The 27,889-nt window shown below is 40.4% G+C and overlaps 1 protein-coding gene across 3 annotated transcripts in view; it reads right to left on the minus strand.

Annotated features, from left to right (window-relative positions):
- Positions 1–27,889, minus strand: part of FNDC3B (fibronectin type III domain containing 3B) — a 336,841-nt gene that overhangs the window by 291,116 nt on the left and 17,836 nt on the right. The window contains exon 1 of one of the 3 annotated variants that reach the window (XM_032407207.1): positions 10,320–10,925. The exons of the other annotated variants lie outside the window; for them this stretch is intronic. The gene's annotated coding sequence lies outside the window, so the exon portion shown is untranslated. Of the gene's footprint in view, positions 1–10,319; positions 10,926–27,889 lie in introns of those variants that run through there. 3 annotated transcript variants of the gene reach the window in all.

Consider the following 27,889-nt stretch of genomic DNA (forward strand, 5'->3'; position numbering starts at 1 on the left):
AAAATGTTTTCTAAGCAGTTACAAAGCCTAACATGGCTGACCTCTAACTGGGCAAATCATTTTTGTATGCTACAGTTCCCTATCCCTCAAATAAAGATACTGTTACCCGGCCTACTTAACACCCCTTATTATAAGGCAATCTTCAGCTATTATTTGAGAAAACTGAACATATTATAATATTTTAGTGATAGAATAATACTGCCTCTTAAATCTTTCTAGGCATTCAGAAGATCTCTTAAATGGCCCCAGAGCTTATTAGATCCTATCCTTCAGATGCAACAAGTAGCCACTACAACTATTATTAACATTTCCTCTCCCTTCTGATGTTGACTGATCCAAAGGCCACAGAACTATGGCAACCTCTATGAACTTTGACTGGGTAGGGAGAGTGTGATGAAAAGAAGGCTTTTACTTTTTTATACCTCCCTACTGTTTAAATCTTTTTTTTTTTTTTTTAATTTCTTTGAGAGAGAAAAAGAGGGAGAGAGAGCACACAGGGGGAGAGAGAGGCAGGAGGAGAGGCAGGGGGAGAGGCAGGGGAAGAGGGAGAGAGAGAATTTCAAACAAGACTCCACACCCAGCTCGAACTCACGACCTGAGATCATGACCTAAACTGAAACCTGAACTGAAACCAAGATGCTTAACGAACTGAGCCACCCAGGTGCCCCCAATTTAATTTTTTTTTAAACAAAATACAAATAATAATAAAACCTAAGGCCACAATGCAGTGAAGAAAAGAGCTAAACCTATTCCTAGGTCCACATGGCTACCACTTTCATTTCACAAAGGATACATGGACTTAACAGTGTAGAAACAAGATGTATAATCCCTCACGTTTTGGTTGTGATCATTTAATATGATCTAACCACATCCTGAAGTACCGTAATAAGATGTCAATTTACAGAAGAAATAAAATGAAGTTGTTCATATTTTCCTCCCATTTTCATTCTCCTGATTATCCAGCTGATCATTTTCCCTTATTATGAATTTGCTTCCTAACAGCTACATCATGTCTTTCACTCTCTCTGAAGTTGCTAGTAACGCATTATATTTGATCATCTCTTTCTTACCACACAGAAATGGACAGAAATTACAGGGCACTATTGTTGTGAGACCCACTCCATCAGTCTCTTGTGCTCCTACGCGTCCTGCCAGGTAACCAAAAACGCAAGGCCCCGCCCATTCTGTACCTAGGCTATTTCTCAGTTTCATTTGCAGCGAACAACCTTGACAGGGAGGATGAGGTTTCTCCTCTGGATAAAGAGCAAGTTCACTTGCTGCACAGTAAAAAAAAAAAAAAAGAAAAAAAAAAAAGAAGGCAGTGGATTCCCCCAAGCTTAACGTCGCTCAGCAGAAACACAATCCCCCGCGTGTGCAGCTCCATCTGGACACTCCGTATCACCCCTGTGGGCCCTGGGGACAAGGAGGCACTGATACAGGCAAGCGAATGTTCGGGCTGTTCGGCATGCCTCTGGGGCACGGGACCCCCTTGTCTTCTGCCAGCATGGAGCAAACAGCCACAGCCTAACTATTAGCTTCGGGTTGAATCAAACCCCAGACCCAACAATGCCAAGTCAAGTTGAAGATTCACATATTTACTCATAGATGTCATTCCCGGTAAGCTTATATACAACACTTGCAAACTATCTTGTCCCAAATACAGGCCTAATTTCTTTAGCACTTTAGAACTGAAGTCCACAAACACATACACATATTCCTACATAATAAAGTACCTCCCCATTAGGTTTCAGAAACAGTTAATAAATTCCAATCGAATCCAGCTATCCCTAATCCTTACCTCATCTAAATTAAGTAACCAGAGAGCTACATCTGAATCTGTCCCTGGCATTTCCAATCAAGTCTTCCACCCTGTCTCCCTTGGCACGGGCCATTTCAGAAGACTGCAGAGTAAGTGCTAGGGAAAGAGTTCTAAAAATCCAGATTAAGTCAAAAATCTGTTTACCCGTAAAATAAGCGGGCTGGACCAGAGGGACTCATCTCTTTTTCCAGTTATAACTCTGATGATTCTACATGCAGCCTATACATGGGTGGAACATTCTTTGCTGCTTTGTTCAGTGTTGGAGTGGTTTATGGAGTGTGGTCCTGCTGAAAAGCTGGAGAATGAACTACATGTCCTCTCAAGATACCTCCTGGCCCTATAATCCCATGATGTGCTTATAATGGAATTTGGCTATCCTTATAATTAGAAATGTAACTTGCTGGTCACACATCTGGATCAGATAAATCTGCGCAAATAGCATTTCACCAGAAGCAGAAATGCCAAGCATATAACAGCTGTGCTGTTACATCAGCCTTGCAAATAACAAGGAATACTATTTATCCATAGAAAGTAAATGACTACAACAGACAGGAATAAAGAGGACTTTATTCAAATTATTTGGGGATGGGAGAAAGGTTTACAAAAGAAAAAATACATAGTAGTTGGACTTCCTTATTACTTTACAAGACAGGTACAAAAAAATTCCAATACATACTTCATAGGCCAAAACACTTATTTCCTTATTTCCTGCAATCCTAGCTAATGATGAGTTTCTTGTTATTGAACTTCTATAAATGTAATAGGCTCCCCTGACTTGAATGTCAACATATCACATGGAACCATGAACCTAATCCACAATTAAGTATTATCAAAGTGTCAAATGTACTCTGGGAGTATTCACATTCATAGAAAATAAATGTGTTTCAAGTTAACAATTAATCTCACTCAACCAATGTGCTGGATAATGTGAAACAAGAGGAAATTATTTTCCTAAAAAGAAATAAAAGCTCTTCCTAGCCAATTAGGTAAGCATTAACTACCTTACACTTTGAAGTACATTTCTTAAACCCAAAAACTTAATGTGTTAATCGAATTGCTCTGAGGAATAACTGACAAAACGCACGACTAATGGCAAACAGGTATGAATACAAAATCTGTCACCTATTACTAAACTTACCTACACAGCCATTCAACCTTCTAATTTACAAGACTGTTCACAATTTTACTTTCTGCATTTAGAAATATATTCAGACCCTGGGTGATAATGATGTGTCAATGGAGTGTCAATCACTTTTAACAAATGTACCGCTCTGGTGAGGGAAGCTGTGTGTGTGGAGGGCAGTGGGTATTTAAGAAATCTCTATACCTTCCTCTCAATTTTGCTGTGAGTCTAAAACTGCTCTAAAAACAAAAAAACAAAACAAAAACCCACAAAAACCTCCAAGAAATATATTCAGTGTATTACAGATTTAAGAAAAATAACTTTTGTATCAAGTCAGTGCCCTATTTTGAAATATATGTATGAAATGAGATCCTAAGTTGTTTTTATGAAGATTTTATTCATTTATTTGGCAGACAGCACAAGCAGGGGGAGCGGCAGGCAGAGGGAGAGGGAGAAGCAGGCTTCCCGCTGAGCAGGGAGCCCGACGTGGGGCTTGATCCCAGGACCCTGGGATCATGAGCTGAGCTGAAGGCAGATGCTTAACGGACTGAGCCTCCCAGGCGCCCCAATAAAATCCTAAGATTTTAACCTATAAACCACAACTATGGAAAAGCACAATATTAGCATAATTAACTTTACCTCAAATTCTAGACTCAAATCAATTTTTGTGCCATGTAAAGAAAAAACAAAGAGAACAATGATCAGAAAGACAATGAAACAAAAGATAACACAGAAACCATGGTTACATTTCTGATTAATGGAGAAAATAGAGATGACTGGTGAGGTAAAGTAAGACAAGCAAATTTCTTTGGCAGCCAAATGGGGGAATCCAGAAGGTAATCTGACTCTTCACGTTATCTAATATTAACTGAAAACTACTAGTAACAAACCAGTGTCTTTGAATCAGTCCTGAAAGGAATACAGGGATTTAAAAAAAAAAAAAAAGTTGACTAAATAAATGAATCTTTGGAAAAACAGGGTTCATAAATCACAACCTCCAACTTCTACATATCAATTTTTAAACTAAAACCTTAGACTAATATGACATCCTGATGGTCAGTTAATCAATTTTCAAAAAAGCATTAACCAACTATTTCCAAATACTGAGAAACAACTTAAGTAACTGATTCTAATTCCTAAGGAAGTTGCTATAAGGAAATGAGTTCGCCCTTCAAAAAACCTAACCACCAGATACAGAGACTCTATTAGACACATACATTTTATGCATAATCATGGAGTGTCCTTAACAAACACAATCAACAGGAGATCCCTACTCTAACCGGTTCATCTTTTGGGCCTCTAGGCTTTTTACTAAGTAAATATCAACTTTGAACCCATGATGGGTTTACCAGCAAACCACATTTAAGTTACAGGCAAGAGCAGAGCCTTCTGGCTTTATGCCAAGATGAAACCTCACATGGGCAGGTTCCCACCCCTTCAAGTTATTGCTAAAAATTCTAAGATTCGGGCGCCTGGGTGGCTCAGTTGGTTAAGCAACTGCCTTCGGCTCAGGTCATGATCCTGGAGTCCTGGGATCGAGTCCCACATCGGGCTCCCTGCTCAGCTGGGAGCCTGCTTCTCCCTCTGGCCCTCCCCCCTCTCATGCTCTCTCTCTCTATCTCATTCTCTCCCTCAAATAAATAAATAAAATCTTTAAAAAAAATAAAAAATAAAAAAATAAAAATAAAAATAAAAATTCTAAGATTCAACAGGGTGTCTTCAACCTAAAAGGGCAAGAAGTCTCCGGATAAGGTCATAGCTAAACCACACTCAACTTCAATAGTCAATCCATGAGACAGCCAATTGTCTTCCAAAGTCCCAGATGCAAGGCAATTAGTGAAACTGGATAATGCCCCCCCTCCTAATAATCCTTTCAGGTAACTGAATGTCATTAACAACTAGGCCCAAGAGTGAAATATGAACTTTTTATAAGATAAACCTTATTTTTCTGCTGAGTTCTGTTTTCTTGATTTAGGAGTTTAAACAACCTCCTAATTCAATTTTAAAAAAATAGTAACTGGCCTATTTATCAATCTTTTCTCTTTCTCCCCCCTCTATTATTCTAAAGCCATTCCTTTGTTTTAGGACCCCGTTTGTGACTTCAGATTTGAAACCAAGCATTGGAGATTTTGCACAGCCACGTAGCCAGGATCTCAGTTACCGAGGCTGCCAAATCAACAGCCAGTCCAGCAGTGCAAAAATCCAGACTTTTTTTTTTTTTAAGAAATAGATTTGCTGCCTCCATGCTTTTCATTTCCAGAAACGATACTTCTCTCACGAAAAGCAGAAGCCCGAAAAACAAGGAGCAGCACTGATTAGAACTCCGCCTTCCCTCACCCAACACCTCACTTTAAAACACGCTCTAAGGTCCTGTCTTCCCTCACTAGAAGCTGAACTTCATCATCTTCAAGGACAGTGACAATTCCCCACATTGTGGCTATCCAGGCATCATTTGCCACCTCCACACATTTTCGTGTGTACAGAATTGAGTGCTAAAGACAGACCTCAACAATGGCAACACAGGAATAATCCCCACACCTCTGCTTTGGTGGTAAAAATGTCCTGAAATGTAAAATTTCTTTCCAACTATCTAAAGACTTTTGTGTCAATAGCCACCCAATTCACTTGCCAGTTTGTTCTTCCTAGTCTCTCCTCCTATTAAGCTAGCAGGAACACTTGGGAGTTGTGGCTCACAAAATCCCACCCAGGGCAAACAAGCAGCTTTGGAGGAAGGCAGAGACTTGCTCTGGATTTAAAAGGCACGAGGACCCTTCTAGATTCCTGCCATGTATACAGATCTATTCTTTTACCCTAGTCAGCGAAGATCCTGAGGCCTCAGCTCAGATTCTAACTGTGTAGCTTCACAGCATGACATTGATAGTACTTAGTATAAGAAATCACGAATTCCTGTTTTTGATGCCCCCCTAATCCTGGAGAGATGCTGATTTATACAAATGTCCATCCCTGCCCTAGCCGTACAACTCCAAGTTTCTATAGGGTGTGGGTTCCATTATCTCAAAGGCTGCTAAAATACCTACATAGGAGTTTGGGCATGTGTTCTTTATCTCCTGAATCAAAGCGTCAACAGACAGTCAAGTAAACACATTCCCATGGCCATCGTGTGACACTCATCACCAGAAAAACTTCCTGTAAAAGGCTGCCTTGGCCAGAAATCTCCAAAACTATTATCTGAATTTCCTCCCTCATTTTAGGGAATGCCCCTCAAACCGATGAGGAGACAGACACCTGGGTGGCAGCAGGCAGAAAGCTAGCATAAAGTGCATTTTGTGCAGATTGCCCTCAAGCAAAGGCGCCCATGTTCTCATCTGCCACAGTCTAAATGCTTCAGTACACTCAAACATTTACCTCAATCTACGGCTCCCAGCGAAGCCAGGATGAAAAGGCAGATTCCTTCATAATCTGAAATTCACCATTTCCACACAAATGAAAGTTACCATTTCCACACAAATTCCACTTTCTACAGACACTGTGGTATTGGTCAAATGGCACCTCTCCCCTTCTTCTGAGGCAGAGATCTGCATTCTGTTGGACCCGGGCACTGTGCTCACCCTCCCAAACCCCAAAATTCCATTTACGTGACGATATTAAAAAGTAACTATTTTCACATGTTTTAAATGGAGGGGAGGGGCATTTTAAGAATTAGTACAAAGTGTCATTTCACTTTAAAGAATGTCAAGTGGAAGTTCACAGAAAAAGTTTAAAATATGGAATCTAAGTTGGATCTTTGCCTGGATCCTGACTTGGATCTGAAATCTAATTTGGATCCTACAACCAGACAGATTCTCCTTTTCTGTGTATTTTATTTGGGTTACTATTTTTGGCTCCGAGGCATCATTCTCTCTGAAGACAAAAATATGCTATTTTTTTCCTAAGGTGATTTTAGTACTAGTTGTTTAAATACTTTTTCAGTTCACCTTTGTGAACTTAAATTACTAGGCAACTTAAAAGTATTCCAGTTTCTTTCTTTGAGGAAAAAAAAGTCAAATATTTCAATAGTGGGAGCCCTTCTACATGAGATCACAGAGAAGAATCCATTAATTCTCTCAGACAACCACATGGGAGGCCAAAATCTTTGTCCAGGAAAGGGGGAGAGAGCATTCAACAATTAAGTGTAGTAATGTTCTAGGGCTTTGTTTGTAAGTCCAGCATAAATCTCCACCTGTTGACTTGGACTAGAAAGCTTTGATATATAGGTAGTTCAGAATAAGGTAAAGGAAGAGGCAGGCCTGTGTGAAAAATGCCACCTCATAAAGATTTTCCTGCCCCTAGATCAATGCAATCCCAATCTGAATGAAGAAATGTCACATTTAAGGCTTGCTTTCCTTGCTCTTTCATTCTACACATTAGTTTCCTCATGTTATAAATATATTTACATCTCCCATTTAAAAAAAAAAATCCTAATTTGTTAATTTTTTAAATAGAAAGAAGAAATTCTATTTTTAAATTCTAGTTTTATTTAAATGAATATGCAACTTCACCTAAGCACAGATTTTTTTAAGTGCTTCAGATCCCTTAAAATATATTCGACTTAAAACAGACATGATCTTTTTTTTTTTTTAATCAATCCATTTCCATCTACTTCAAATGTTAAGTCTCCAGTTACTCTCTTGAATAATTCTATTTACCTACGATCATACTGGAGTTGTACTCGGCTTGATCACTCATTTATTTAATTTTGTGTATGCAGATTTTATTTTCTAACGTGACTGCAAACTTTGAAGAACCACATTTTTATTTTGTTCACTTAAACCTCTTCCCCCCAATATATAACTTTATAGACATTTTTTAAAAAATTCAATCTCTAAAACTGGTTTTAACATTGGTCCAAATTTACCCATATCAAAGTCACTCTAGAAACAGTTGTAATTTTTATTTTATTTTTTGTTTTTGTAATTTTATTTTAAAAGTATACTTCATTGTCCTAAAAAGTTAAAGACCCCTCTAGACCTGAAGTCCCCTTGTGACCTGAATAGAATTTACAGGCTTTCATCACATATAATGGAAACTTTCAACCTTCCCTTAACCACCCTGAAACTCAGGAAAAATAATTGAGTATTTTTGTTCTTTGATAATCTTTTTAACTCTAATTTCCACTTAACTTTTTTAATGAATTCAAATAAAGGGAAACTTCATACATACACTGTCCCTAGAAACGGACATTTCATCTTTGCTGAAATGTGTACTCAAGTGGAAAGGCAGGAAGAGCTCACAATTCAGAAGGGAAATACCTAATAAGCATACAATACAGAGCCATAAAAGACCACATGCAACTGAGCACTAAAGCTCTACGGGCAAGGGCCTGGGTAGGACTCATGGTCCTACTCCTAGCAGCTAGCACAATTCTCTACAACGTACACTCTCTGAAAGCTGAAAGTTTTGTTTTGCTCTCTGCTGTATCCCCAGGCACCAAGAACAGTCCTAACAGTGCTCAGTAAATGTGTGTGGAATAAATACTTGTAAAAAATTATGTAACACACAGTAGACATTAGTAGGAAAGGGGATAGGAAAAAGACCTGGCAGTAAATTTTATTTTGAGATATATTTCTCCTGGGCACCATTACTTTTAAGATGGGCACAAACTAAGTGTTTAGGGACAGATGACCGTGATGGTGGGGAGTCAAAATATCAAAACATACAAGGAAAACTTCAAAATCTAGGGACCTTAAAGCCCGTAAAAGAGAAGAACTAAAGGCAAATAAGCGAACTATAGTTGAATTTGAGTTGAGTTTGAAGAAACAAACTTGTTCTAGGTTGCTATGGAGTGGCGTTTTTTTGAACTAGAGGCCAAGACCCATTCTTGGGTCATATAATCAATTTAGTGGGTCGCTGACTGGCATTCTTTTAAAGAAAATAGAATAGTATAGAACTGCATCACAAAGAATAAAGGCAAGTATTGATTTATGAAACTTTTGATTCAGCTATACATACATAAATATTTTTGTGTATTTACTGGGCTACTGTGTCTCACAGTGTGTCCTGATCAAAATATATGAAAAAACAGTGCAACAGAAAGCCTATCTTAACCATGACAATTTGGGTTCAATATAAAAATGAAAGATGACAAAAAAATATATATTAACTGATTGCTTTTTAAAGTTGAAGACATTCTGTCAATGGATATTCACAGAGATTGAGAACTGGAAGAAATCTTAGTGACCACCTGGTCCAATTCTTTCATTTCACAACTCAAAAACTCACCCTTAGTTACAGGCACACCCGGAACAGGAAGTAGGTCTCCAGGCTCCTAGTACAACTGTCCTGTTAGTAGATCACAATGATCCCAGCACAGGCTGGTGACCATGTGTCACAATGTCATACGGGTGGCCTTGACACCAGTTGGGATAAAGAATTAGACGGCCTCCCTGGTACCTACGATCAAAATTCTTTTATATAAAGCTACAATAAAGTCTGTACTTATCTTTTAACAATCAGATCTATAAATTTTCAGTATAAAAAGGTAATGGGGACTTCATTTGCACATATGTCAGTACTTAAAGAACTCAGGACTTCAAACATGATAAAAACCATTAAGGAAAAAAATATAAGCCTCTTCTTTTGAAGTTTGAGAGGACAGAAAGACAAGGAAAAACATTTTTTGACAAAAAAAATATTCGATAACCTTAAATAAACGAAATTCTCGGGGTACCTGGGTGGCTCAGTCGGTTAAGGATCTGCCTTTGGCTCAGGTCATGATATCAGGGTCCTGGAATCGAGTCCCGGGTCAGGCTCCCTGCTCAGTGTGAAGCCTGCATCTTCCTCTGCCTCTGGCCCTCCCCCAAGCCCCCATGCTTGCTCTCTCTCAAATAAATAAAGTCTTAAAAAGAAAAAGAAATTCCATCTTAAGTCACAAAACTTAAAATTTCTAAAATGGGAATGCCCCCTGCCACATTTTCCCCCATAAAGAGAAATTAACTCCCGATCTTTAAGTATGTGCAGCAAAGTAAAAAGGAAGCTTTAATGAGACCTGCTCATCCAATTTCCCGCCAGTCCAGTCCCACCCACATTTTCACCACCCCTCCATTTCCTTTCATAAGAGTTCAAAATGACTTCATAAGAGCAAACCCCTCAGGAAACAACGACTTAACTTCCATGAATAAACATCAATGAACATTTAAAATTATATTAATTCACATTTTTAGTCACTGTCCAAGTTTTAAAGGCCTGTCTGTCCCTGTACTTTTTTTTTTAGGCCCCGGGCACAAGATGACACAATTTGGGACAATTTTTCCTTCTTCCTCTTAATTAACTTGATAGGAAGAAACCCACAGGTTCCCCAAATACAGAGAGTGGAGAAGCATGGAATCTTCAATTTTTCTAATGTCTTATTAAAATCAGCAAGTTCAAATACAAGCATACCTCATATGATTGCACTTCACAGATGTTGTTTTTTGATTTTTGTTTTGCCTCAAATTGAAGGACTGTGGCAACCTGGCAACAAACAAGGACACTGGCATCATTTATCCAACAGCATTTGCGCACTTCGTGTCTCTGTGTCCCATTTCCTAATTCTCGCAGCATTCCAAACTTTTTCATTATTATTATTATATTTGCTATGGTCATCTGTGATCAGTGATCTTTGATGTCATTATTATGATTGTTTTGGAGCACCACAAACTGTACCCATATAAAATGGTGAACTTAATCCATAATCCAATGTTGTGTGTATTCTGACTACTCTGCCAACCAGCCATTCCCCCATCTCTTTCCCTCTGCCCAGACCTCCTGACTCTGAGACAGGACAATATTGAAACTAGGCAAATTAATAACCCTACAATGGCCTCAAAGTGTTCCAGTAAAAGGAGGAGTCACAAGTCTTTCAGTAGAAATCAAAAGCTAGAAACGATTAAGCCTGGGGAGGAAAAAATATTGAAAGCCAAGATGGGCCAAAAGCTAAGCCTCTTGCACCAGTTAGCCAAGTTGTGAACGCAAAGGAAAAGTTCTTAAAGGAAACAAAAAGTGCTATTCCAGTGAACACACAAATGATAAGAAAGAGAAACAGCCTTATTGCTGATACAGAGAAACTTTTAGTGGTCTGGATAAAAGATCAAACCAGCCACCACATTCCCTTAAGCCAAAACCTAATGCAGGGCAAGGCCCTAACTCTTGTCAATTCTATGAAGGCTGAGAGAGGAAAAGAAGCTGCAGAAGTAAGTTCAAAGCTAGCAGAGGTTGGTTCATGAGGTTGGAGGGAAGAAGCCGTCGCTGTAACATAAAAGTACAAGGGGAAGCAGCAGGTGCTGATGTAGAAGCTGCAGCAAGTTCTCCAGAAGATCTAGCTAAGATAATTCATGAAGGTGGCCACACTAAACAACAGATTTTCAGTGTAGACAAAACAGCCTCATATTGGAAGAAGATACCATCTAGGACTTTCTAGGTAGAAAGAAGTCAATGCCTGGCTTCAAAACTTCAAAGGACAGGCTGACTCTCTTGCTAAGGGCTGAGGCAGCTGCTGACTTTCAGTTGAAGCCAATGCTCATGTACCATTCTGAAAATCCTAGGACCTTTAAAGAATTATGCTAAATCTACTCCACCTGTGCTCTATAAAAAGCCTGGATGGCAGGACATCTGTTTACAACATGGTTTACTGAATATCTTAAGCCCACTGTTGAGACCTACTGTGCAGAGAAAAAGATTCCTTTCTGTTCACTGACAATGCGCCTGATCACCCAAGAGCTCTGACGGAAATGTACAATGAGATTAATATTTTTTCACGTCTGTTAAAACAATATGCATTCTGCAGCCCATGAATCAGGAGTAATTCTGACGTTCAAGTCTTATTATGTAAGGACTACATTCCATAAGGCTATAGCTGTCATAGACAGTGATTCTCCTGATTGAACCGGGGAAAGTAAATTGTAATCCTTCTGGAAAGTATTCACCACTCTAGACTCCATTAAAAACATTCATGATTCATGGAAAGAGATCAAAATATCAACATGAGCAGGAATTTTGAAAGAAGTCCATTCCAACCTTCATGGATGACTTTGAGGGGTTCAAGACTGCCAGTGGAGGAAACAACTACAGATGTGGTAGAAACAGCAAGAGAACTAAAGTTAGAAGTGGAGCCTGAAGATGGGACTGAATTGCTGCAAGCTCATGATGAAACCTGAACAGATGAGGGGTTGTTTCTTACGAACGAGCAAAGAAAGTGGTCTCTTAAAATGGAATCTACTCCTGATGAAGATGCTGTGAAGATGGTTGAAATGACAATAAAAAATTTAGAACATTACACAAACTTAGTTGATAATGCAGTGTCTGGGTTAGACAGCATTGACTCCTATTTTGAAAGAAGTTCTGCTATAGATAAAATGCTATCAAACAGCATCAAATGCTAGAGAAATCATTTGTGAAGGAAGAGTCAACCCATGTGGCAGATTTCATTGCTGTCCTATTTTAAGAATTGCCACAGCCACCCCAACCTTCAGCAAGCACCACCCAGTCAGTCAGCAGCCAGCAACATCAAGGCAAGAGCCTCCACGAGCAAAAAGATTACAACTTGCTCAAGTTCACATGGTTTAGCTTTTTTTTTTTTTTTGATTAAGGTATGGGCTTTTTTTTTTTAGACTTAATGCTACTGCACACTTACCAGACTATTGGATAGTACAAACTTCACTTTTCTATGCACTGGGAAACCAAAAAATTCAATGGATTCACTTCCTTGTGCTATTCACTTTACTCTGGTGGTCTGGAACCAAACTCATAATACCTCCAAGGTAGGCCTGCAGTTGTGACTGGATCATGGTTAAAAACTCTAATTCCATACACAAACACAGTCACACACCCTTTCACACATGCAAGGCAAACTTTTGTTATTGGAAGGAAGCGGGCAGAACAGGGTGAGTAGTTTGACACTGATGACAGCATCAGTTATGTGGGATGTAGGTCTGCAATAAGCTAACTACAGTTCCCAACTGGTAATCAATCATGTGACTGCGGCCACCAGTGGACTTGGGGCCTGCCAAGTTTCAGGTGCCCGATAGTTACGCAATAGCTTCCTCTGCATGGGTCTCAAAACAGACTTTAAATTACCTTATTTTTTTCCAGGCCTTAAAGCATAGCTCCTGCTATCAAGTCGCAAACTAAGATACCGGAGACATCCTGCACTATGAAATCAGCCTCAAATAGCAAGAAGGCAAGATTCTCCGGTCGTAAGCTACAAACCTCACTAAAACAAGTAACAACATGCAAAAGCACAAGGTAAAGGGCTGCTCTTAAACAGAACGAATCTATCTTTAAATGAGTCAAGTTTTAACTTTGTGCTGAAAGAGTGCAAGGCTCAACTGTCATTCCGTGTCCGTGGTGTAGGCTGCTGTGTGTGCACAGGCTGAAGGGATGCGTGTAAGCACACACACGTGTATGGTTTCGAAGTCACAGAACACACAGGATCTGTAAACCGAGAACTAGACCTGCATACCGGCCCAGCGGAATTCTGGAATCGCTGCACAGCAAGAGGGCCACCCCTGTGGCAGCCTCCACAGTCACCGGCTGCAGCTCAGCACCAATACGCAATCAACTGTATAAAGACCTCCCTCAAGACAGACTCACACACTCCATTAAGTGACTGAAAAAACAGGGCCCATCAATTGTCAATTCATTTGTAAGCAACTATTTCAGTACATCTGCTGCACGGTCATAACCCGATGAAGCCCTCCTCCGGAGTCGTCATCCTGTGATATCGCCCTTGCTTGAGATGCAGCAAGCACTGTCCTAAATTCATAAGGGAAGGCTTGGTTTCCAGGAAGAGAACAGTTCTTAAAGGTCATGTGGTAAGGAAAGCAGGCTGGGGGAAACACAAAAAAAGGTGAATTTTCTTTCCTGGCTAAAATATGGCCGGTTTCTCAGTGGTGAGGATATAAAACAAGTCAGTCCCTACACTTACCTAAGCTGTGCAATCACTCCCCGCCACAAGGCCGACTTAGTTCTAAAGCTTCAGTGAAGAAGGGAACTAGCTACAGAACATACCATACAGTGACCTGCATGAGCAAAACACGTCCCAAAGGTCTTTAAATGATGCTCACCTAGGGGCGCCTGGGTGGCTCAGTCGTTAAGCGTCTGCCTTCCGCTCAGGTCATGATCCCAGGGTCCTGGGATCGAGCCCCGCATCGGGCTCCCTGCTTCTCCCTCTCCCACTCCCCCTGCTTGTGTTCCCTCTCTTGCATTGTCTCTCTCTGTCAAATAAATAAATAAAAAATCTTTAAAAAAAAAAAATGATGCTCACCTGCTCCTTAAATCATCATTAAAAGTGTAAATGGAGACTTTACTGGCAATGGGGCCGTCAGACTAAACATGGGAACTCACAGCTTTTTTTTTTTTTTAAGATTTTATTTATTTACTTGACAGAGAGAGACACAGCAAGAGAGGGAACACAAGCAGGGGGAGTGGGAGAGGGAGAAGCAAGCTTCCCGCCAAGCAGGGAGCCCAACGCGGGGCTCGATCCCAATGCGGAGCTCGATCCCAGGACCCTGGGACCATGACCTGAGCCAAAGGCAGACACTTAATGACGGAGCCACCCAGGTACCCCATTTATTTTTTTTGAAGATGTTATTCACAGCTATCTTTCATTCTACAAATAAACTATAATTCTCTTTTCACGAAGTCCAATCACTTTCTCGTGGTAAGTGGTTTCCCATCCCGAAAGAAGTTTTACCAAGTGGAGAAGTCCAAGTCCACAGTAACTGAATGATCTGCTCCACTTCAAACAGAAGCGAGTGCCGGAGCCAGGAATATGGCCGATTTCACCGACCATCCCATACTTTTTGCCTGAAAGTCCCAATCCACTTTCACATCAGATCCTGACTCTCTACATTCTAACTTTGCTACATTGAGAATGACAAGCAGGAAGTGAGCAAACAAGACCTGTTGAAAACACCCCACAGCCATCCTAATTCCCAAATGTTTGCGGAAACTTCTCCATACAAACCTTTCAAAGCAGAGTTCCAGACCCAGTATTTAATACAGTAGCTGATATAGCACCTGGCTCTAGTACTTCAAGTCCTTCACTTAAATGCTAATGATAACAGTTCAATCCCATAAACAAAGAAAAGGTCTGTTTGAGAACTGCAGACATGTTTAATTATGTCTGCTGAGTGGCTAAGGTCCAAAACCCGCCACCATCTGGAAGCACTGCTTGCCTGCATTTCAGATCCCCACCGTTGCTGATGGAAGCAACCACTCTGGCCCTTTTCATCAACATAAAGAAAAGATTAAAATAATTAGGTTTAAGAGCCTCATAAAGACTTAGATGAAAGCACGTTAGAGGAGGCATCAATACCAGAGTTTATGTGGTCTCATCTGAAATGAAACCTGGCTTCATTACCCATGAGTTTTCTTGCTGTATTTTCATAGATGGGAACTCTGTCAACACAATTCAGCTGTAGAGAAAGATGAAAAGCTCAATGTTTGCTTCTTAAGAGCTGCCTTTGGCCCACAAAGTCCATTTTACTATCTTATCATCATTCCTTGATGTTAAGCTTGACCAAGGAGCTGGACTCTTTACAAGCAAGAACTCCTCTCCAAGGCTGAAAAGCGTAAGGGAACGTCAAAGCAATTTTTGCTCAGCTACGGAGGAATTAACGAGGGGATGCCTCCAGATGTGGTAGGCTGACCATGTCTTATGTTAATGATCAAACAGAAGTTGGTTGTTAGGTATTACTGTTTTAAACATTCAATTATCTGATTTGTAAAAATAGTTTCACTCATTAAAATCATCACTATTCAATGATACAATCACTGACTACCCTAGTGAAGTCAAGATACTGAATCACAAAATGTCAAGAAGTTGTCATTTCCCCAGGAAAACGCAAACTATAAATTCCTCCCAGGTCTCTTGGACTCTAAAACTTCAATGTCCAATCCTGAAGCCACTACAGCTACGTGTGGCTATTAAAATTAAACAGAATTTAAAATGTCACCCCTCAGTCACCTTAGCCATATTTCAAGTGCTCAATGCGATTAGTGTTCATCCTACTGCATAATGCAGATAGGATATCGCCATCATTTTGGAAAATTCCATTGGACAGCAGTGTTCTAAAAGGACATGTTCTCATTGACAAAAATGCAAGGCTATGCATACTATGAACTATTAGTATTTCACCTTATAAACCAAGTGAGGCTCTAGGCAGAACTGTTAAGAGCCTACACTCTGGAGTAACTGCTGAATTCTGACAACTTAGTAACTGGGGTTGGGACTACTACTTATTAGCATCCCTGTGCCTCAGTTCCCTATCTATAAGGCAAGGATCATTATAACATCTATCCTTAGAGGACTATGGGAGCAATTAAATGAGTTAGTTAAGTGCTCAGAACAGCAAGTACTAAGCTAATATTTGCTGTTATTATTAAGCCTGACAGTATGCTTCAGAGCCTTAAAAATGCTCATAGTTGTTTCTAGTTAATGAGTATTTTGTTCTTTTTAGTATGTGTGACTGCCTGTAACAGTCTCCACGCTGCCTTGGGACACTTAAGCGAAAAGGTAAGATTCATTAGCCAAAATGTGCCTTTTAAGTTTGACTACCATTCACGAAGTAAGCTCCTCACCTACAAAGAATAAAGATTAATTTTTTATTCTTTATTACGTACAATAAAATTAAAATTTTAATGAACCAATTAATTGATTGTATATAAATTAGGTTAGTTTTCCCAACTTCGGTTAAATTCATAGCATATAAACATTTTAAAATACATACATACACATATAAATAAGGCCCATAAATCCATTTACTTATTCTATAAAACCTGAGAATTCTCCTTAATAAGCACCTACAATTAGCAAGTACAGTCCTTGAATGGAAACCTGCTACTAAAGTTATATCCAACTTACTGAAAATTCCCTACCATTAGAACCTAAATGATTGCATAAGCTTAAGGTACACTATTTAGGCGGTTCAAAATAGCTGGGAAAAATGAAGATTGAAAGCACACAAAACTGACCAACATGAATGGTTCTACACAAGAGTTCAAAAGTTTATGAAACATCTTAATTTTCAATAAGAACAAAAGTTAAGTCTGAAAAATAAGCTAATTTTTAGCACTACCAAGACACACATTTATTTGTTACCGTGAATTTAACTTTTTCCCTGTTTCAGAAACAGTTTGTCAGCCAAAAATCTGAAAAGTGCTGATTAGTTAGAAATTGCATAATCTCAACCACAAACTTATACAGCAAAAATTCCAACGTTTCATTTGTAAAACTTTTCTAAATAAGAAAATAAACTTTGGAAGACCTTATCTGAAAAAAATACTGAAATATGTAAAGATTGAATGATAAGAGGTCTGGGATTTGCTTCAAAATGTTACTGCAGGAAGTGGGAAAGGGACGGGTAAAGTGAAACCAGACTGACCATGAGGTGCTGGTTACTGGGACCAAGACAAGAACATGGGGACCCACTATTATTCTCTACTTTTGAATATGTTTGTTATTTTTCATAGCTGCAACCTAAAAAAACCCAACTCACCTACCTGTAAGGTTCTCTTGCTTAAAGTAAAAGGTAAAGGTTAAAAGTCATAACACATGTTTATTTGGTCCACGGTCAATGGCCAAGTGCTACGATTCTCCTCTATCACCCCCTTGTCAGCCACTATGGGCAGCAGAATTTATGATTATACCAAACAACTGTATGCCCAAAGGAGTGTTAATTCTTTCATGTGACTTGGTTTGGGATTTTGTTTGTCTCTTTCTTCACCAATTCCAGAGAAAGAAAACCACAAGGGAGATTAGCTAACATATTCCAGAAATAGCCAAGAGCCTTATTTTAATATCTTAATTCTTGACTCAAGATGTGCCTTTCTTTTTTTTTTAAGGCTATCAAGAGGCTGCATTCTGTTGATGGATCCCAGTTTAATATTTAAACATCTAAAATTACATAATTATGGTAACCTAAGTGATTTTTAACTCTATTTGTCATTTATAAAGATGTCAAAATATTCTACTAACAGTCTAGGAAAATGTTAGCACAGTAAAAATATTTCCATGTTCCTATCATTAGAAGTGCAGAATCTTTGCACCTACGGATTTTCAGTGAGAGGTTCTTCACTTTTGAGATAATACAATGCACTGGGAAGTGGGGGGGGGGGGAATCTGGAATCAGGAAATTGCAATTGGAATTATTGCCTGATTCGTCCCCTTATTTGCTGAGGTGTCCTAAGGTGTCCTGAGAAGGTTAGGTTTTCCTATCTGTGAACTGGGACAATCCTCACTTTGTTTACTTCACAGGGTCCTGTGAAAATGACACAATAGATAATACATAGAAAACTGCTTTGCAAATAAAGTGCCGTTTGAATAAAAGGCCATCAGTTTGTGAACAGCTTTAGTAGCCCCTCTAAAAATGGTTTCAAGCTATTACTCTACTGAGAATAGAAAGGGAAAAAAAAAAAAGGGCCAATTCAATGAAGAGGACTAAATGGAATTGTTAGCCAGATTCCACGACTTCCTTCCCAGGGAGGAGGAAACATGAGCCACCTGGCCAGAGCATCTAGGTACTACCCACTGCCAATAGGTGAGGCATCAAGGTACTCTGAGTGGTGAACGGGAAGGGGGTGTGAAGGGCTCAGGAACCGTGGCTGGCCATTTAGGTTAAAGGCCCCTGACAGTAACTTCTAAGATTCACTAATTCTTTGAGGAGCTCAACCTTTGCCTAATAGTGTTAACTGCATTTGCTCACTCGGGCTGCATAAAAGCCAGCAAACATTTTACAAAACATTTTGCTTATTAGCAAAGAAGAATGAATAAATAAATACCAAAGAAATTCTGATTCGATCTCATTAAGATATGCAAAACTAGCCTAACAAGGCCATCTCCTGAGGTTTAATTGTGGTTACCTTCTCAAATTGCCCATCAAGAAGTTACCAGGTCAAGGAAGTTGACAATGATGTTTCTCAGCAAAAACACAGTAAGTTGACCCAAGTAACTATACAAGCAACAAGACAATACGTAACACAGAAAAGAGTTCAAGAGGAATATGGAGTTTCGGGAGAAGCTGTTATTATGCCCTCTCTTACCCAATACAACTTACCTAAAGACCAGAACTGCCTGGGTTCAAATCCTGACTCCACAACTTGCCAGCCCTCTCAGTGCCACAGTTCATTCATTCACAAAACGGAGAGGGTAAGGTACCTACCTTTGAAGCTGTGATGATGAGGTGAAGAAATGCGCATAAAGCTCTTAAAACAGTGTCCAGCACATAGCAAGGACTCCATCTGTGTTTATTATTATTATTATTAAATTTCCCTACAAAACATTTTTATTCTTGCTATAAATAAGGACTCCTCAGAAAACATTCTGGAGCAAATACCTGCCCAGTGTTTGGAAGGAGAGAACCACACACTCATTCAAGTAAAATGCTGGAGGGACAGGGGGCGAGAGTGCTGAGAGTACGGGAGCCATGATCAGGAGAGTCAACCACGAATTTCTTATCTTCTTTCATGCTCTTCCTTACCCAGTCGGCATGGCGTCAGCTCTGACGCCTGAGATCTTAAAGGTGAGCCTACAATCCCTCCAGAGGAGCCCAGAGTCTGAGTTCGGTGGGGCAAGAACAGGTAGGAAATGACAGCAGTGTAAAAGGCAGAACAGAAGCCCCCGGAAAGAGCTGTGGGGGCTGTAACGTGGGTTCCACTGGGATGGGCCTGAGCGATAGGAAATGTGGATTAAAATCCCGGTGGTCGCCCTATGACTGAGGGGCAAATGAGGAGTCGAGGAAGCACTCCAAGCAAAGGCACACAGGCAGATTCCTGAGTGGGAGGCTGAGCGGTGCTCGTGGAGCACATGGGCACAGAGGCAGTGGAAGGAGATGCCCCTGAACGTTGCCCACGCTCAGGAGCGTTTGGGTAATACCACAACACACAACCCAAAACAGTGACAATACCACATCCTCTGCGGGGGGGGGGGGGGGGGGGGGACGAGACCTAAAAACAAGTATTTTACCATTCATTCTCAGAGGAAGTCTCTTCAAAACAAACAGGAGGGGGAACCCCTTAAAGTGTATTTAATAAGTCATGAGGGTAAGCAGTAGGGAAGATTACTGGTTTCCCAAGGGCTCTGAAAGAGCTTGTTCTACCTAGACCACAAGTCATTAAGAAACTACAATCTTCTACAGACTCCTAACAGGCCTCAAGTAATTTTTTTTTTTTTATTTAAGAGTGATGACATTCCACTCCCCCGATACAGGCAGACTGCACCAAAAACCCACCCGAGACTGTGTCAGATAAAAAATTCCTGATGTAACCATAGCTCTAGGACTCATGGTAGTTGTCTTTTTTTAACACTAAGAAAATGTACCTTTATTTTATGATCTTTTATAAAATAATAGCACTGATGTGCCATTCATAATTGTAATAATAAAGTAACAGCAACTAAAAGGAAAGCCCCAATCTGGGCTTTTGTGAATGTGGAAAAGCCTCAGAGATCAGATTTACACTGAGCCAGACTAAGCCACCTCCACTCCACTTTGATCCTTCTCATCGAAAAGGTAGCACGACTGCAAAAAGCGCATCAACTAGAACAGGGTGTTCCTGCAGTTTAGGCCCCAATCCCAAAAGAACTCATGAGCTAATTACAGTGCCACAGCAGAGAGAGAGAAAAATAATACTGCCTAAACAGTATCTAAACAGCAGATTTAAAAAGAAGACAAAATTGAGAAGCAGAGTAACAACCTAGAGGACAATTCTGGACGCTCATGGAAGACTGAATCAGAGAGAAAAAAAAAAAAAAAACTGCTAACCAGGTCTTGGGTCTGCAGAGAAAAGCACCAATTTAGAAACTAGCCCAGGCCAAGAAGGGACTCGGGAGGAGCTACGGCGCCAGCAAAGAGCGAGCTGGTGTGAGGTCTCGCGCGTGCTTGCTGGCTGCCCCTCCACACAAGTACTCCAGAAGAGCGACCTCTGTCAAACACCTGGACGATCAACTGAGAGTACGAGAATCAAAATTCTAGATTTTTCTCATTGTTTTCAATGTGCATACCAACATCTTTTTCAAAAGAGATAAAAACTCCTTTGTGTGGTATGCAACGGAAGGTCACTTCCCCATGGGTCGCATTTTCTTCGAAGACAGAAATTTTGTTGGTGTTCTTCAGACTCACCGAGTTGCCCAATAACCACAAGAGTAACCGAAAACAGTGTGGGAGCACCAGCCGGGCCTGGAGGCTTAGGTCCTAATCTGGGCCTTGTGACCAAGCTTTACTAAAAGGCTCAGCTTCAACAAGCTCCAGGTTCCCCAGAGGAAAATGAGCTTTATTTCCTGAAGACCGAGGTCACCCCTAACCTGAAAGGGCAGGAAACTTTTAATAAATTTCTCCAAAATTGTATGTGAGCAGGCAGCAAAAGAGAATTATCTAGTTGTTACCTTGGGCAGATTATTCTCTCTCTGAATCTCAGTTTTCTCATCTAGAAAATAGGAATCACATCATTCCCCTTCTAGGACTGACATGAAGGTACATAAGCAAGGTCACATGTGGAACTTACGCTCTAGCGCCCAGTAGAGCAAAGCTTGGGAAGTGTTGGTTAATACCATGACCTCTCCCCTGCTCATCTCCCCAGGCCTCACCTCCCACCCATACTGGAACACCTATACTTCACTGTTACCCTATCAGCCACAGAATCATGGGGAAACATGAGAAGAGATGAAGTAACATCAGCTCCCATCAGAGAAGGGCCAAACGACTAAGGAAAGCCGCTAAGTAACAGTTGTGGGCTAACAGCCAGTTTATCACAGAAGCGCACACAACCCAGATGAAGCTTCTGACCCGCGTTTCCCAAATCAGCTAGAATGGTCTTGATAGATCTCTACATTCCAACTCTTCAAGCATCCTCTGTAAATACTAAATATCAGGGGTACTGAGGCTGACAAAGCAAGTACACAGACCACATATCCCACCTCTGACTCGCCATCACCAAGAACCAAGGTATTCCAAATATTCCATACTCCACTCACTTCCTCAGGGGGAAAAAAATAAATAAATCAAAACTTCACAGAGGGATAAAGTAAGAAGTCAATGTTCTAATACAAACATAACAAGCCCAATTCTATCACTGCAATATACTCTTTGACTTCAGTACAAAAATCTTTTCTGACCATCTGGAGCTACTCCAGGCATGAGGCCAAAACTTCACATTTCCTTTTCAAAGTAAATGACAGATCAGTAACTGCCACGTTGCTAATGCACCACCAAAAAGGAGCACCTCATATCCTAGTCAGTGTTCCCTGGACTTTTACACATGTAGTAAAAACAAAGTGCTTCCACATAAATCGGCCTGCCTACCAATACTCCAAACTGAAAAGTGATCATGTCACTTCTGAACAAGGCATCATTTTTAGGGTGCGATGCTATCACCCTAACTCACAGGCAGGAAGTAGGACCTCCTGCAAGTTTCACTAAAAGCCAGCTCTAAACTAGAATGAAACCTACGTATGTCAGTATTTCAGTTCTCCAGAAATGGCACGTGGAAATCTACTAGATACTTTGAGTCTGTCCCCTGCAGTGACTGAGACATCTATAAGACTGCAATAATGGTGGGTTCATGTAATACACAGGGCAACAGGGGTGAACCCAAGATCACCAGCGATCTACAAAGTTGGTGCAGACTTCTCTTTCAACCCTACTGACCGAACAGTAGGATCACTTTCTTCATTCATCCAGTGAACCAAATGGAGAGCCTACTATGTACCAGGGACACACAATAATGGTGAATGGAAATAGAGCTTCTCAACAGCTCTGCCAAAAACATAAATATGAAAAGTTCAAAGCCAATTTCATGTAATACGCTCAGAATAAGAGCAATGTGAAAGTTCAGAGGCTTAAATTTGGTAATCTTGCCCTAGAGCATCCTGAGCAGAAAGATGTTGACCAGCAATGGCTATGGACTTCCTGCAAATATTTTTTTCCAGATTTCAAAGACATGGCAGTTATCTCAAAAGTCACACTTTCCATTGGGGAACTAGCTTATCCTTTAAGAAAAAACATTTTAAAATTGAACAATCTGAAAATTTGTCTGGCAGCAGGCTGTTTCTTACAGAGAGAAGTTATAAGGAGTTTTACAGCTGAGGAAACTAGCTAAACATCGTTCACAAAATTAAACTGCAGATAGAACACAAATTAGTAGAAAATAGGCAATTATGGGTCTCACTCTTCTGACGAACAAACTCTTCTTTGAGGATGAATTCACAGATTCAGAGTTAAGAGAGCTGGAAAACTCATTAGAGATCATCCCACCCTGATTTTACCCAGCTCCCTTCGTAGAGAAGCTATTTTGTGTGTTTGCCTTCAAAGCATCAAGTAATCATTACCAAATTACTGGTATCTGAGTATCCTGAGCCAATCCAAACGGAACCCTTCTGTCCTGTCCTGAGAACAGGGAAGAAATGGACAATCTTATCAGGAACAGTGGCGAGAGAATTCAGACCCTGCTAAGAAAACAAGGGGAGCAGAAACTGTAGATTGGAATCCTCAGCACAAGAATGCATAAGGAGGATTCTTTGTCCTCAGTCCTTTGACACAGGAGAAAGAGAAGTGAATGCCGACAGAATTACCTTCCCGCCACCCCCCCCCCCAAGGGTTTAACAGGCTCAAGTGGAAATTCCAAGGCAAGTACCACCATCAAAGGAAACTTCTGGGAGGAATGGAGTAGGAGGAGAGGGCATCGACCACTGCAAGATTCTGAACAGGAGGAAGACTTATAAGGAAAAGCAGGACTTTTTGAAGACATTTTGGGGTGACGCAGGTGATTTGGTAAAGTGCAAAGAATAGACTGCAAGCAAGACAAGACCAAGAATGCTACGTACTACGGAACATTTGAAGAAAAATAACAAAAACATCCAAAAATCAAGGCTTGCCTCGGAAGTATTTAATAAGGAAGAAAGGGAGCAAAAGATACAAGCAAAGAAGTAATGGCAATGGATCACTCCAAAGAGAAACCTTAATGATCTAAAGAGAGTACATGTGATTTTGCAGCAATAACTGGTACAATTCTCCTTCAAAGGAGTCACCAATAACTAGTATTTTAAAGAGGGAGGGGCGCCTGGGTGGCTCAGATGGTTAAGCATCTGCCTTGGGCTCAGGTCATGATCCCGAGGTTCTGGGATGGAGCCCCGCATGGGCTCCTTGCTCAGCAGGGAGCCTGCTTCTCCCTCTGCCTCTCTGTCTCTCATGAATAAATAAATAAAATCTTAAAAAAAAAAAGAGGGAAAATATCTTCTGATTCCACCTAAATTCACTTCTCCATTCATTCTCCTCTCATTCTGATCTCTATTAGCGAATAAGTTATTCACTTAATTAAGATTATATTTTCTCTCAGTGATATATGGGCTTCAGGAAATAACAGAAATCAAAATGACGAAGGATGAATGAATGAATGAATGAATGGGCAGATGAGAAAAGTACTTAGGAATACTATACATAAAATCAGCTCTGCTCAAATTGCAAAATGTCAATCATAATGCTCAAAGAATCATCAAACAGTGACAGAAAAATCCCACTTTCAGGAAGAAGAAAAGTAGCAGATGATTGGGGTACTAGAGACAGGTAACAGGCATGGGCATATAGAGGTGGGGAGAGGGAACTGTGCCAACCACAGAACAGAAAAAGAGTAAATTTCCAAATGGCCTGCGAGGGGCAGTGGGGGGAGCAAGTGGGGCCTGACTCTTCGCAGTAATGCCTGCAAAAGCACACTAGCTTCAGACATCTTTACTGCATTCGTCAGAAACTGTTAAGAAGGAAGTAAAACTACACAAACTTAACCTCCATACCAGCATGAGCATCTCAGGCAACCGTTTTTCTCAGAATCCCTCAACAGGCAGCTATGCTGATACATAAAATAAATCAGGATTTTGCTAAGTGTCCCCCAGTAACCAGGTTCGTGCATCATGCCTAAGTTTGTGGAACAGAAAAGTTAATTCTGGGAAAAAAAGATCAGAGATCTCTTTACTTCTTTGCTCCAACTTAGTCAAGATTGTGTAACTTGTACAAACATAACCACTTCCTGCCCACTGAACAAAGCAATTAATGGCCTGGGCACAGTTTCTAAGAGGATTTAAGGGAAGAAATCAACCTGGCCATGTCTGACTGCAGTTCATTTTAAAGAAACAAAAAACGGGAAAATATAGATATCATTGTTTGGTTGAATAGTGGTCATTCTTTCTTTGCATAAGTTTCCTCCCACAAACAGACTGTAAATGACACACTGGGAAAAGAATTTGCTTCAGAATGGCTGTAACAATATATCTACCATCCATACCTTCAATTCATTATTAAAACATAATGTGCAGACTCTGCCATTTTGGAAGGAAAAAATAAAAACTGATAAACCTTTCCGAGTTCAGAAGCATCAACCATTCATATAGGATGGACTCTACGGAGGAAGAAGTATCTAATCAAAAAGGAAGGAGAGAGAGAAGAGAAAGAAAAGCAACCGTGGCTCCCAGCAACTTCCCAGTACTGGTTCCATGACCTCAGGAGGTCCAGGAACACTGCCCTTGTTTTTTGTACAACAGATTCAACTTTTTTGCTTAAGCTAGTCTGAGGCTTAAATAAACCCAAGACAAATAATTCTTGACTATTATTAACACCAAAAATCTTTCGATCTTCACATATTTTCAGGCATTTCAGTAATTTAATTTTTTTTAAAGATTTTAAAGTCCTCTCCACACCCAAAATGGGGCACAAACCTACAATCCCGCGATCTCAAGAGTCACATGCTCCACTGACTGAGCCAGCCAGGCACCCCACCTCAGTTATTTTATTTTTTTTAAAGCAACTTGGGGATTTTTTTTTTTTTTTTGGTAAAATTTTTTTTTTTTTTTTTTGAGAGGGGGCAAGGGGGGGGGGGGGGGGGACAACAAGACGACTCCCACTGAGCACAGAGCCCACCACATTTCCATCCCAGGACCCTGACATCATGACCTGAGCCGAAGTCAGACACTTAAGCCAACCGAGCCACCCAGGTACCGGCCCCCACCTCAGTTATTTTATTTTTTTAAAAGATTTTTATCCATTTATTTGACAGAGAGAGAGAGATGGTGAGAGAGGGATCACAAGCAGGGGCAGAGGCAGAGGGAGAAGCAGGCTTCCCACTAAGCAGGGAGCCCGATGCGGGGCTTGATCCCAGGACCCCGAGATCATGACCTGAGCCCAAGGCAGACGCTTAACCGACTGAGCCACCCAGGTGCCCCCAACCTCAGTTATTTTAAAGTGAAAATCTCATATACTTCCAAGAATTAAAATTGGAACACAGCTTTAAAATTAATATCAAGCAAGTTTCCTCCTGGTTCAAACACATGGAGTATCAGTGTCAGTGTATTGCTGTGGTTAGGTCATTTATTCAGTAAACACTTACTGAATACTTACTGTTTGCCAGACACTGTATAAAAAGAAAAAGGGGTGCACTTGAGTGGCTCAGTCGGTTGAGCTGCCGACTCTTGATTTCGGTTCAGGTTCAGGTCATGATCTCCCGGTCCTGGGATGAAGCCCTGAGTCAGGCTCCCCGCTGAGTGGGGAGTCTGCTTGTCCCTCTGCCCCTCCCCCTACTCCTGCTCTCCCGCGCGCGCTCGCTCTCTCTCAAATAAATTAAATCTTTTTAAAAAAGAAAAAGGAAAGACATGGTCCCTGCCCTCAAGGAATTTGTTAGTGGAGAACACAAAGAGTTATTAGAAGTCTCCCTGCTCCTTTCCTTGCCACACACCTTGACAGTTACTCTAACGCTACTTCTAATTGAACTGAAGGCTCCCTAAGCTTCAGGTCCTTATTCATGCAACCCATCAGTTCCTACAATCTTCTACTTCTAAAGGATAAATGAAAAGCAGGATGTGGGCCACTACGGTTTTTTTCTCACCACAGTGGGTATCAGCCTCATAACCCAGGGGACACCAAGGAAAGCTTGGGTATGGGTCCAACTCATAAATATGCCTTACCCTCGGTCTTCTACCACCACGAACTCTCACCTAACTCTCACCTGAACACCACCTACAACTGTGAACATAACTACTACCAGCCCTTTACCCCGGAGCAATGGGACTGACTGACATCTAAGAGAGGAATTTATCAATTCTAATTAAGAGCCACTATCTTTCACTTTTTTTTTAAAGATTTTATTTTTATGTAATCTCTATACCCCATGTGGGGCACAAACTCATAACCCAAGGTCAAGAGTAACACACTCTACTGCCTGAGCCAGCCAGGTGCCCCAACCATCTTTCACTTTTACTTATTCAGAGGTTCACTACAAAATTGAGTCATGAGAATCCTAAGAGAGAACATTTGAGAATCAAGTGTCAACGGGTTCATTATGAGGGTCCTCCCTTCAAGATGTTACACATCAACAAATGTTACACAACAACATTTAATAAGCTATAGTCAATTGAAGCCAAAGACCTCTCTCAGCTAACAGGAACTGAATACCTGGTTAAATCTTCACATTCCTGCAAATTCAAACATGTATTCCCTAAAGCTGAAGGCAGGAAGATATAGATCAAAAGATGCCCAACTGGTTTAAAACATTTCAAAATGAAGATTCTTACTAACCAAATCATTCAAAAGAACAACGCTAGGAAGAAACGCTACATGGCTTCTATTTGTCTAAAAGTTTTAATTCACCGAACTATAGATAAACATCCTTATACGCAATCATCCATTTAGTATCCTGGAAAAAATCTCGTTATGCTAAAGGTTAAGCAAGTTTATATAGGCTATCAGGTGTAATGTTTCCAATGATTACTTTTCCATGGCAAAACACAAACTGCCTTACTGATTAAGGAAAATAAACAATAACGCCTAACTTGTATCTTTGCCCTGATTTCTTGCCAAACTTAAATACACCAGATGTATTTCAAATAAATAGGTTAGACAATCTATAACAAATTCCAGCTAGTCGGTTAATAATCCATAAATAATACATAATCCAAATAGAATACAACCATTTCAAACCTAAATTCCTAATCATGAAAA

This window comes from Phoca vitulina, unplaced genomic scaffold, assembly GCF_004348235.1.
Source record: "Phoca vitulina isolate PV1807 unplaced genomic scaffold, GSC_HSeal_1.0 scaffold8, whole genome shotgun sequence".
Classification (NCBI taxonomy): domain Eukaryota; kingdom Metazoa; phylum Chordata; class Mammalia; order Carnivora; family Phocidae; genus Phoca; species Phoca vitulina.